The sequence below is a fragment of the Oryzias latipes genome, chromosome 2, assembly GCF_053564925.1.
Source record: "Oryzias latipes strain Hd-rR chromosome 2, Olatipes_Hd-rR_3.1".
Lineage (NCBI taxonomy): Eukaryota > Metazoa > Chordata > Actinopteri > Beloniformes > Adrianichthyidae > Oryzias > Oryzias latipes.
In genome coordinates this window covers 50,325,457-50,336,166 of record NC_136238.1, presented here as the reverse complement: position 1 = coordinate 50,336,166, position 10,710 = coordinate 50,325,457, and the positions used below count along the sequence as shown (strand labels likewise).

At 41.7% G+C, this 10,710-nt stretch overlaps 1 long non-coding RNA gene across 1 annotated transcript in view; it reads right to left on the bottom strand.

Moving 5' to 3' along the window:
• Positions 1-287: 287 nt before the first annotated feature.
• The window catches only part of LOC144989428 (uncharacterized), a 29,801-nt gene continuing 19,378 nt past the window's right edge, over positions 288-10,710 (bottom strand). The window contains exons 3-5 of the long non-coding RNA XR_013653588.1: positions 6,880-9,815; positions 5,262-6,792; positions 288-4,383 (exon numbers count right to left, since the gene is read on the bottom strand). This is a non-coding gene — a long non-coding RNA (uncharacterized LOC144989428). The remainder of the gene's footprint in view (positions 4,384-5,261; positions 6,793-6,879; positions 9,816-10,710) is intronic.

Here is a 10,710-nt window from a genome sequence, read left to right as displayed (position 1 = left end):
ACCTTGCTGGTGAGAAACCTTTTTAAAAGGCATCAATCAGGACTATACCAGCTGATATTACTTTGCACTGATAGGGGGCAGGTTAACCTTCTGAATACTGACAAACTCCAGCTGCTTTCTTGGCTTGCCAGACCTTTTTACCCCTCCTTTTCTTCATGTGTTCAATACTTATTCCCTGTGCCATTTCACTTTATTACACATAACTTCATTTATGGACATAAATGTTTGGATTTCTTTCTATGTGTGCATTACTTGGGTTGATGCCGACCTCTGGTGAAAATTTCGTGTCAATAGCTCGATTAGAAATATGTTTTTTGAGAGAAATGTTGATGTGTTCAATACTTATTTTCCCCGCTGTATCTAATTTAAAAACACATAAGCACTCATTCTGTGCAAGGGGTTTTGTTTAATCTTTTCTTTGGTAAGTCAGGAAAACTCTACAGAGTTCTTGACATAAAAAGTGGAAAATATGATTTAAAAAGTAGCTCTTTTCTATAATCAAAAATAAGCTGAAATTTAATACAGAACTTGAACAGATAAAGTGAAGATTTGCTTTAATTGGATCATTTTATTGTATCTTGAAAAAAACAACCCAACGTTCATGAAATTCATTCTTTTAGATGTACCTGTATATAGGGAAAGATTGTTTTGAATCATAACTACATGTACCATATTTTCACGACCACAAGGGGCACAAAAGTCTTAGATTTTCCCAAAGATGTTGGGGACGCCCAATGAGGTGGTGCACCTAATGTGTTATTGTGGGACTTCGTCAGAGGACATAAAAGAAAACAGCATGAAAAGGGGGGAGAGAAATGTGGATGTGAAAGAAGACACACCCCAAAAGGGCAGGTATGTCCATTCAGCAGAACATCATTTTTTTCAACCCTAAAAATGGCAACTGAAAAAATACATGCTTATAAAGCCCAGTTTAAACTCCAAGCCGTCAGCCATGCGGAGGAACATGTGAATCGAGCAGCTGTGAGAGAATTCAACATCAGTTGTATGGTTCGCAGGTGGAGGAAGCTGGAAAATGAACTCTGACAAGTCAAGAATTTCTGCAGAAAATATGGCGAAGTGGCCCAAGTTGGTAAACCAACTCGAGCGATGGATTAACGATCAGAGAAAATCTCTACAGTCACGATTCAATTGAAGGCATTCAACTTCCAGCAGATTACAAGGAAAAGCTGTCCATCTTCCACTCATACTTGAGTAAAAAGGTTGCCGACAAACTCATTCAGCTGTGCCACATCACCAACATAGACGAGCTGCCACTTACTTTTGACATCTCGGTGAGTCACACTGTCAAAAAGAAGGGGACCAGGACCAACAAGAGCAATACACACAACAGGACATGAAAATTCGGTTTGGAATCTGTTTTATGACTGAAAAATAAATCACAACCAACTCAGTTATGTTCCCACTGCCTTTTTTAAAAACACACTAGCATGCATGGTTTACCGGTATATGCTAACATATCAGCATCTTAAAATCCGTTGCGCCTTTTGTATGTGTTAAAAACAGAAAAAGCACCCATGACGGAAACTGCACCCTATAATCAAGTGCGCCCTATACACTGGCCTTGGCAACTGGCCAGTGTGTCTGATCTGTACGTAGAGCCTCAAAACTGACTTAAAAACCTGCGTAGCAACATGGGGTTTTACAAGCTTTTATTTAGACTTTTTATTGAAAGTGGAATTTCATACGACTACATTGACACCAAGTCATAAATCAAAATAGAGCTGAAAAGAAAAAGTCTGGAACAAGATTTTTGTTTTGATGTTTTCACCAAGCGTCTTCCAACTGCGGGTACATGCGCAAGTATCAAATCGCATTTTTTAACAATTTGATTTGAAATGATTTATTTCAAGCAACCAAAGAATAATATGTTCAAGAATGCCCATTAAGCGCATTCTAAAAACGTGCCATGCATTGGTGTGTACGTAGCATAAGAGTTAAATCTTCATCTCTTGAGTGGCTTTCAACATATTAAAGTTAACATTTCTACTGGCATTGTTTGTTGATTTGATTTTTAAAGACATTTTGCTAAACCCCAATCAGAAAACAATATTCAGTATTTTTTTTTTTTTTATTGGTAGTTTTCTTGTGATATAATAATTTGGTTTAAAGTTGCTTAGTTAACCATTGTGGTCGTAGTTTATAATGAGCCAATGTGTAAGTTGCTTTAAGTCTGTGTGTTACCATGACAACACGTCAAATATGTATACATTTCTAACACACAGCGAACATTTGATTTTATTGTTTTAAACTAAGACTGACTGCAGTTCATACATAGTTGAGATGTGAGCAAATGACTATTTTGTAAAGAAAAAAATTCAGATAAAGAACCAGACTGGTGTTTGTGTCTGGTGTTCTTGTGATTCATGTTTTCTAGTAGACATTAGAACTGTTCCTCTGTTCTTTTTGGTTCTCAGTGTTCTGTCCCAGTCTTTACTGTGAATAATAAAGTAGACATGAACATCAGTCAGAAGTGTGGAGTCTTTCCCACAGTGTGGGTTTCTGCTATAGCCAATGAGGATGTGGGGATGTCCCGCCTCCCCTCCCCTTGACTGACATGTCACTGTTTTTACGTTTCGACAGGTTTTAGTATCAAAACCGCAAAAAATAAAAGCGCAACTCAAACATACGATTTCAAAATAAACTGCAACTCAAAAACAGGATTTCAGAATGGCGAGAAAACGAATCGAGAACTCAGAAATATGATTGTGCTTTGGGTTATAGCTTTTGGTTGCAAATTTTAGGTTTTGGTTCTCAATTTATGCATTTTGATTCTCAGATTTGAGGTTTTGATGCGCTGTTTTACTGTTTTGATGCCCAATTCTTTAGGCACTATATTGACACCATATGAGTCCACGGCATTAGAAATACAAACACATGAGGTTAACCTCAGCAAAATATTAGCGTTTTATAGAGTTTGGAAGGAACAGAAAAGCTTACCAGCCGCAGGTCTCATCTGTTGTGGCTGTCGGTCATGTATGGAAGGTTCCAGCAGGAGGGCAGACTGTGCGCTCTTGTTGGTCCAATCGGCAAGCAGAAGCAAACTAAGCTGCACAGCGATAGGGGGAGGTGAGGCGCCTAAAATTTAAAATTAAACACTAACCCCATTTTCTGGAGAGAATGTTGCATTGTAATTCTTGAGTTAAGGTAACGACTAATAGATCCCATATGTAAAAAAACATTGCATTAAATTAATCAAAAGTGACAAATTAAAATTTCACTACAATAAAAAACTGTTTTTAAAATTACAATTGTTTTTTGTTTGTTTGTTTGTTTTTACTCTCTTAATTCATTTCTATATTTAATGAAAAATGCCAAATGTAATTTAGAGCAGAGATAAAGTAACTATTAATAATTGCCATTACAAAAAATTGGACTGAAATAAACAAAAGCGACAAATTAATGTTTCACTACATTAAAGAAACAGTTCAGTTCAATATAGGATTTTTGTTTGCTTATTTGTTTTTTTCTTTTTTATAAATTTACAAATTTTTATGAAAATGCCAACTCATCTTATTCAGACAAGCTGGGTTTATTTTAAGGAAACATGTTTAATGAAAACTATAGTATAGAAGAGGCAGGCTCTTCTAAAAGAAACTAGCAGGAGCCCCAGCGCTGGTCTTTGCTTGGATTTGGTTTAGACTTGTTCAGAGTCAAATGCATGTTTTAAGGGGAGGAGGATTATTTGGTTGTTGCTGTTTTTGTTCCTATTCTTACAATCCACTATATGTCCCGTGTTGAATTCTACTATTAAAATGTGGGAAACTAATGTTTATCAAATCCAAATCAATCCAAAAGCCTGGAGACTGGATGGCCGTGGTCCTCCCTTTGACCTGGACAGTGGTTGCCATGGCGACCTGCACACTCACCAAGCTGGAACTTAGAAGAAGAAAAAGAGACCAAAATGATTGATAAAGCAGGTTTTCCAGGGAAATCCCACAAAGTGCTTTCCAAGCTAGAACTAAGAATACCCAGCATGCATTTGGAAAAACTCCTTAGCTTCTTGTGGAAAATGATGAGTCATTGGAAAAGCATTCTATGAATGCTCAGAAAACTTCCTCTAAGGTTGTGGTTGTTTGGAGAAGTCCTCCTCTTCCCAGAATTCCTGAGAAAAGCCCTCAGTTCTCCTGACCATCTTCAAAGCCACTTTCTGCTTTAGTTTAGTCCAAACTTGCTTTATGCTGACAACATTTCCAGCTTGAATCCATCTGAAGAATCCAAGGAAACAAACCAATCTAAGTCTGCATTCATGCCACTTCAGAACCAACAAAGCATGTTTCCAGGACGCTGACTTACCAATAGAACTTGGGATTTCCTTTGCAGAATCCTTCTCCGTGTGTTTTCCTTTGTTTTTCTCCCCAAAACCTAAAGCAGAGATTTTTGCTGAGCTGCAGAACAAACGTCTGACTGCTTTAACCGCCGTTGATGGTTTGTTGGGTTTCCCTCTATAGCTGCTATGGTCTTGCTATGGTTGCTAGGTAACGCTGTCTTTGTCTGGGATACCATTCCCTTTGCCTGTCTGGACGGATTTGGGTTTAAGTGTAGGTTTTTGACCAAATGTGTTTAGTTATTTAGCTGTTTTACTGTGTTTTGCTGAGTTACTTTGTCCTACTATAATAAAGCATCTGCACCATGAGTGAAAGGATGAGTTTATATAGCAGCCCTATATAAACTCAATGCATTTATGCACTCTGCATATTGTTTTGTTCTTTCTAAATGAGTATATCTACCGGCTCAAACTTAAAGATTTGAGAATTCAAGTATTATAATTAAGATGGAAAAAATATGAATTGAATTGGAGTAATATGACATTTAGTTAGATAACTGGGCTTAGAGGCAGAAACGAAAAGATTTGATTAGAGACAGTAATCTGCAGGATTCTGTTCAAAACCGTTTTCAATCAAATGAGTTCCAGTGTCAACCTGGTTGCTTTAGCCCATAAAGTGACTTATTTTACTTCATTTTCTTCTCAAAACCTTCTGGTTGTTCCACAAATATTTCAGTCTCTTGGAGCGTCCAAATAGACTGTCTGTACATCCATTTGGTGTAGGATTGAACCTTCCTGTGCTGCTTCCTGCATCACACTTGTCATGTCTGCAGTGGATGAAAAAGTCTCACTGAAATCTGTCCCTTCTTTCTGGTTATAGCCTTTAGCCACACACCTTACTTTATATTTATCACCTCCATCAGCGTCAGTTTTAACAGCATAGACCCCCCCCCCCCCCCCCCCCCCCCACAGGTACCTTAGTGAGGCTGAAAGTCTTGTTGTCTATCAGTGACTTCATTTCTTCCTCCATAGCAGATCTGACTCAGCTGATGCTACTGGAACAGAAATCTACACACATTTGGAAATGTCATTACATTCAGTGTCATAGTCTGATTTTTATTGAACATTTGCAGAATACAATACAAAAATACAACATTTATAACAATACAACACAAGTCTGAATACAAAATAAATTTATTTTGACCTTCTGAAATTTTAACTATTAACAGAAATAGAAGTAAAAACCAAACTAAGCAAACACAGAAATAAAAAATTAAACAAAGAAATTAAAAAAATAGAAATTCGAGGGTTAACTTATGTCACTAAACCAAAAGAGTTACAGATGTTTTTTTGTATGCTAAGAGTTTTCATCATGGTCCTGTGAGCGGAATCGTCTCTATATTTTGTTTTTCTTTTGACTTTAACATTCCTCATGACATGGTTCAAGGCAAAAACATTTACTCCTAATAGATCAGCTGTGGCTTGAATTTCTACGTCTGTAAACGCATTATAACGAAACACATCCTAGATTTGGTTATGTACTCAGCCACAGAGGAGAACTCCCGCCCAATTACCCAGCTGTACAGATGTGGGTTTGCTTCCAATTGTGGCTGTTTTGGGATCCGCTCACAGCCTGAGAGATGGCCCTAAAGTAACAATTTCCATCTCCAATGATTCTTTCGTTGGTGCAGGGGGGCCCTAACAAACCAATGGGAGGAGCAGGTGGGGGATTAAAATTTAGGAACTCAATATTTAACATTGAGCACAGAGCCTGGCAGACATCCAGATTTAAAGGGTTAAAATAGAAAATTTCCTGGTCAGGCTCACTAAAAATGACTTCCTGATCCTCCACAGCAACATCATCTAATTTGACTTTCTTCAGGCTTTCACCTGAAGGGTCTGCATTATCACTTTTTAATTCAATTTTTCGTTTTGTTGCTGTCTTTTTAGCTTCTACAGTGACATCTACTGAAGTGTCATGGAAGAGGCTCTCTTTGCAGAGGTTCAGGGAGTTACTTTCTGCAGGATTTCCTAAGAAAGGGTCAGAAATGAGCTCACTGCCCTGGTGGAACGATCCTCTGATGCTGGGGAACTTTAACGTCCCAGCAGCAGGAACAGGACCAGACTCCTGGACCTCAGAGGTTACCAGCTCATCATCCGAGGAGCCAAACGTCACACCAACCGGTAGCACCAGCTGGTTCTGATGGGACGTTCTGTTTCAGTTCTGCAGAAAAGAAATCGGGCTCCCAAAGAAGGCGATGCTCCAACCTTTGAGCAGCAGCGGTGACCTCACACTAACATGGAAATAAAGATCAGATCACCCCCCCTCTGTCCCACATCAACAGGAAAAGGGGTTTTTACTCCCAGAAGATGTTGGTGATGTCAGAGTCCAAAACACCAGCGGCACCAAGATCAGCACAAATGACCAGGACACGCCCCTCAGCGACGGCCGCAGCTTCAGCATCACGACCCCGACACCTCTGCAGCTCCTCTTCCTCATCGTGTTCCTTTGGGTTTGAGGGACAGAAGGAAACACCAGAACATCAGACCAGAGGAACGCGGAACAACCTGAAGACGCTGGAAGCTCCTCCCACCTGCATCTGGCTTCCTGGTTCAATGTAGTTCCTCGCCAAGAATTTTAGTGCCTCGTCCATCAAGATGACAGGAAGTGACAGCTTCAGGACCACCACCCACTGAGTCCAGGAGAGAGGCCGGATCTGGAAGACCACCTGCAGACACGCCCCCTCGCCAGAACCTCAGACGCCACAGAACGTGGCAGCTGAGGTTCTGCGGGTTCTTGAAACAATGACTGTTGACCCCCCCCCCCCCCTCCTCCTCCAGTGGGGGGGCAAACTCAGGCGTTTCCCCAGGAATTCTTGGCAATCTGTGATGAAGAGGAGAAAAAGGATGAAGCTGACATGAAGTAAACAATGCTAAGCTCTGATCCACACAGGGAGGTGATCTTCTAAACGGGCGTTTATGATTGTTGGGATTTTTACTAAGTGTGTGTTTGCTTAGAGTTTTTTAAATCTGTGCACCCAGGGCTTTTATTTTGCTGAACTGACACAGAAGAAGGGTTAGGATTAAGTTAATAGTTTAATACAACATGCGTGCTAACAACAATAGCCGTGCTAATAACAGATTTAACTGGAACAACCATCAGCCTTTGTTTGTCTGGACCTGAATGGGAACACAAATTCACAGGATTGTGTGCACGGTTTGTCAGGACTGGTCCCCCAAAAGCTTCCTCCGCCCGTCCTCGGTCTGGAGACACTAATCTCCCTGGAGACACGGTTCTGGAGTCCGGGCGGCAGAACAGGGAAACGGACTGCGGTCCGAAGTCTCCTCTGTTGCGCACACTGTACCACAGCCCCCTCACATCCCTGCTAACACGAAGCTAAGAGTCTGTCTGCTCTGCTCAGAGACACGCACATGCAACAACTGTGTGTGATTGTGCAACAGTACGAGCACAACTGATGAATCCACCGTTTAGTAAACTGTGCTCACGGTTTAGTATTCTGTACACACAGTTTACTAAATGGTGCTCATGGATTGGTAGTACTAAGGTCGGTGTCCTATGTTCATCTAACCCAGGGGGGGGCAAACTGCGGCCCGTGGGCTGGATCCGGCCCGTCTCCATGTCTGGTCCGGCCCGCTGAACAATATCAGAGACCCACCATCCAGACGTGACATTTCTTCCCTCCTTCTGTAGTCGGTGTCCCGATCTGAAAGCCTCTCAAATCTGTCAAACAGAACAGAGGACAGTCTTCTCTTTCTGTGTCTCAGTTCATCTTTCCCGGTTTAGCTCGTTCTTTCAGATCAATTCTGCTGCCTTTTTTAAACGGCACCCTGTTCTGTGTCCTGATTGGCTGGAGACCCTGTCAATCAATCTCCTCAGTCCGTGTCTCCTGTTCAGAAACACTGAGCTCTTCAGATCAGAAATCTGTGATCGATCATCAGATCTTTGTTTTCATTCTGAGAGGAAAATGTTGGAAATGTTCATGTCTGTGTGAGAAAAGAGGAGTTTTCCTGCCATAAACGTCTGGAATCAGAATCCGTGGATTTCACCGACTACGGTTATTTTTAGAACATAACTCCTGCAATAAACTCTGTATAAAGGTAACACAGAAATATGATGAACTGCAGCAGAAGACACAGACATGTGCTTCATTCATCATTACTGGATGAGAAACAGACGTTCAGACCACAGCAGCTACACTAAACATGAGACGTGATGAGCTGCAGCCCTAAAAGACGGGAGAGGATCCACTGTTTAGTGTTTTATTTCATAAATAATGTGATTTATTTTATTAAAGGATCATGAATGAATGAAACTTTATTCATTTAGCACTTTAAAAGTCCTTGAAGGAACCAAAGAGCTTCACAATAAAGAAATGATCTAAAATGGGAACAAAAGTTTTAAACTAAAAACTCTAGAATGTTCTGTTTTTTTCTGGTCGCTGCTCTGCTACACTGAGGCCAAAAGCTGAAGAGCTCCTTTCACTTTAAGCAAGCAGGAAATAAAACGTGCACGTGCTCAGCTAGCTGATGGTCAGGGCAACTGTTGGCGGGAGAAAGAAAATGTTCTGCAGACAAACTCTGCGGTTTCTGACTGTACAGCAGAGGAAGAGGAGGAAGAGGAGGCGGGAACCTCTGAGGTCTGGGGGGGGGGGTTGTGGTCGGCTCAGACGAGCAGCTCGGTGTCGGTCGGTGTGTGAAAACAGACTAGTCTATGGTCAAATGCATAAAAGTCCCCTTTAGAACTTTGAACATTTGTTTAAGGTCGTTTTTACCAAACATAGTGACAGACTAACCCAACACGTTACAGGCTAAAGCGAGTCGCAATTAGCATTTTCCTGCTTATTGTAATAAAAAAACGATCAGTTTAAACACATCTACAAAAAACCATAACTTACATGACATCAGTTTCTACAATTTTAAACAGAAAGTTGATGAAAAACATCGTAGCTCCGAGCATTCAGCGTCAGCTCCGCTCCTCACCAACGTCTGACTCTCTCTGACGTCAGTGAAACGATGATTCCATGGTTCCTCTGAGGACACGCCCACTCATCTCTGATTGGATGGATCATTATACAGACAGATTACACTGTCTGTATAAAAAGGACTGAGGAAGGTAGACAGGAGTACAAGGAAGCGCAGCGTAGAGTGAAAAGAGAGGTGGCAAAGGCCAAACAGAAAGCTTACGATGAGCTTTATGACAGGTTAGACACAAAGGAAGGAGAGAAGGACTTGTACAGGCTAGCCAGACAGAGAGACAGAGATGGGAAGGACGTGCAACAGATAAGGGTGATTAAGGACAGAGATGGAAAGGTGCTAACAACCCAGGAGAGTGTACAGAAAAGATGGAAGGAGTATTTTGAGGAGCTGATGAACGAGGAAAATGACAGGGAAAGAAGGGAGGAAGATGTGGTTGTTGTGGAGCAGGAAGTAGCAGAGATTGGAAAGGATGAGGTTAGGAAGGCTCTGAAAAGGATGAAGAGCGGAAAGGCCGTTGGTCCTGATGACGTACCTGTGGAGGTATGGAAGTGCCTAGGAGAGACAGCAGTGGAATTTCTAACGAGGTTGTTCAATAGGATTTTAGAGAGTGAGAAGATGCCTGAGGAATGGAGGAGAAGCGTTCTGGTTCCGATCTTTAAGAACAAGGGGTGACATGCAGAACTGCAGAAACTATAGAGGAATAAAGTTGATGAGCCACACAATGAAGCTGTGGGAAAGAGTAGTGGAAGCCAGGCTTAGGAAGAAGGTGGAGATCTGTGAGCAGCAGTATGGTTTCATGCCCCGTAAGAGCACCACTGATGCCATTTTTGCTTTGAGAATGTTGATGGAAAAGTACAGAGATGGTCAGAAGGAGCTGCATTGTGTGTTCGTAGATTTAGAGAAGGCGTATGACAGGGTGCCGAGGGAGGAGCTGTGGTACTGTATGAGATTGTCTGGAGTGGCAGAGAAGTATGTCAGAGTAGTTCAGGACATGTATGAGAGAAGTATGACGGTGGTGAGATGTGCTGTAGGTCAGACAGAGGAGTTCAAGGTGGAGGTGGGACTACACCAAGGATCAGCTTTGAGTCCTTTTTTGTTTGCTATGCTGATGGACAGGCTGACAGACGAGGTAAGACAGGAATCTCCCTGGACAATGATGTTTGCGGATGACATTGTAATTTGCAGTGAGAGTAGAGAGCAGGTGGAGGAACAGCTAGAGAGGTGGAGGTTTGCTCTGGAAAGAAGAGGCATGAAGGTCAGTCGTAGTAAGACAGAATACATGTGTCTGAACGAGAGGGATCAAGGTAGAAGCGTTAGGTTACAGGGGGCTGAGGTGAAGAAGGTGCAGGAGTTTAAGTACTTGGGGTCAACAGTTCAGTGTGATGGGGAGTGTGGAAAAGAGGTAAAGAGGCGAGTGCAGGCAGGTT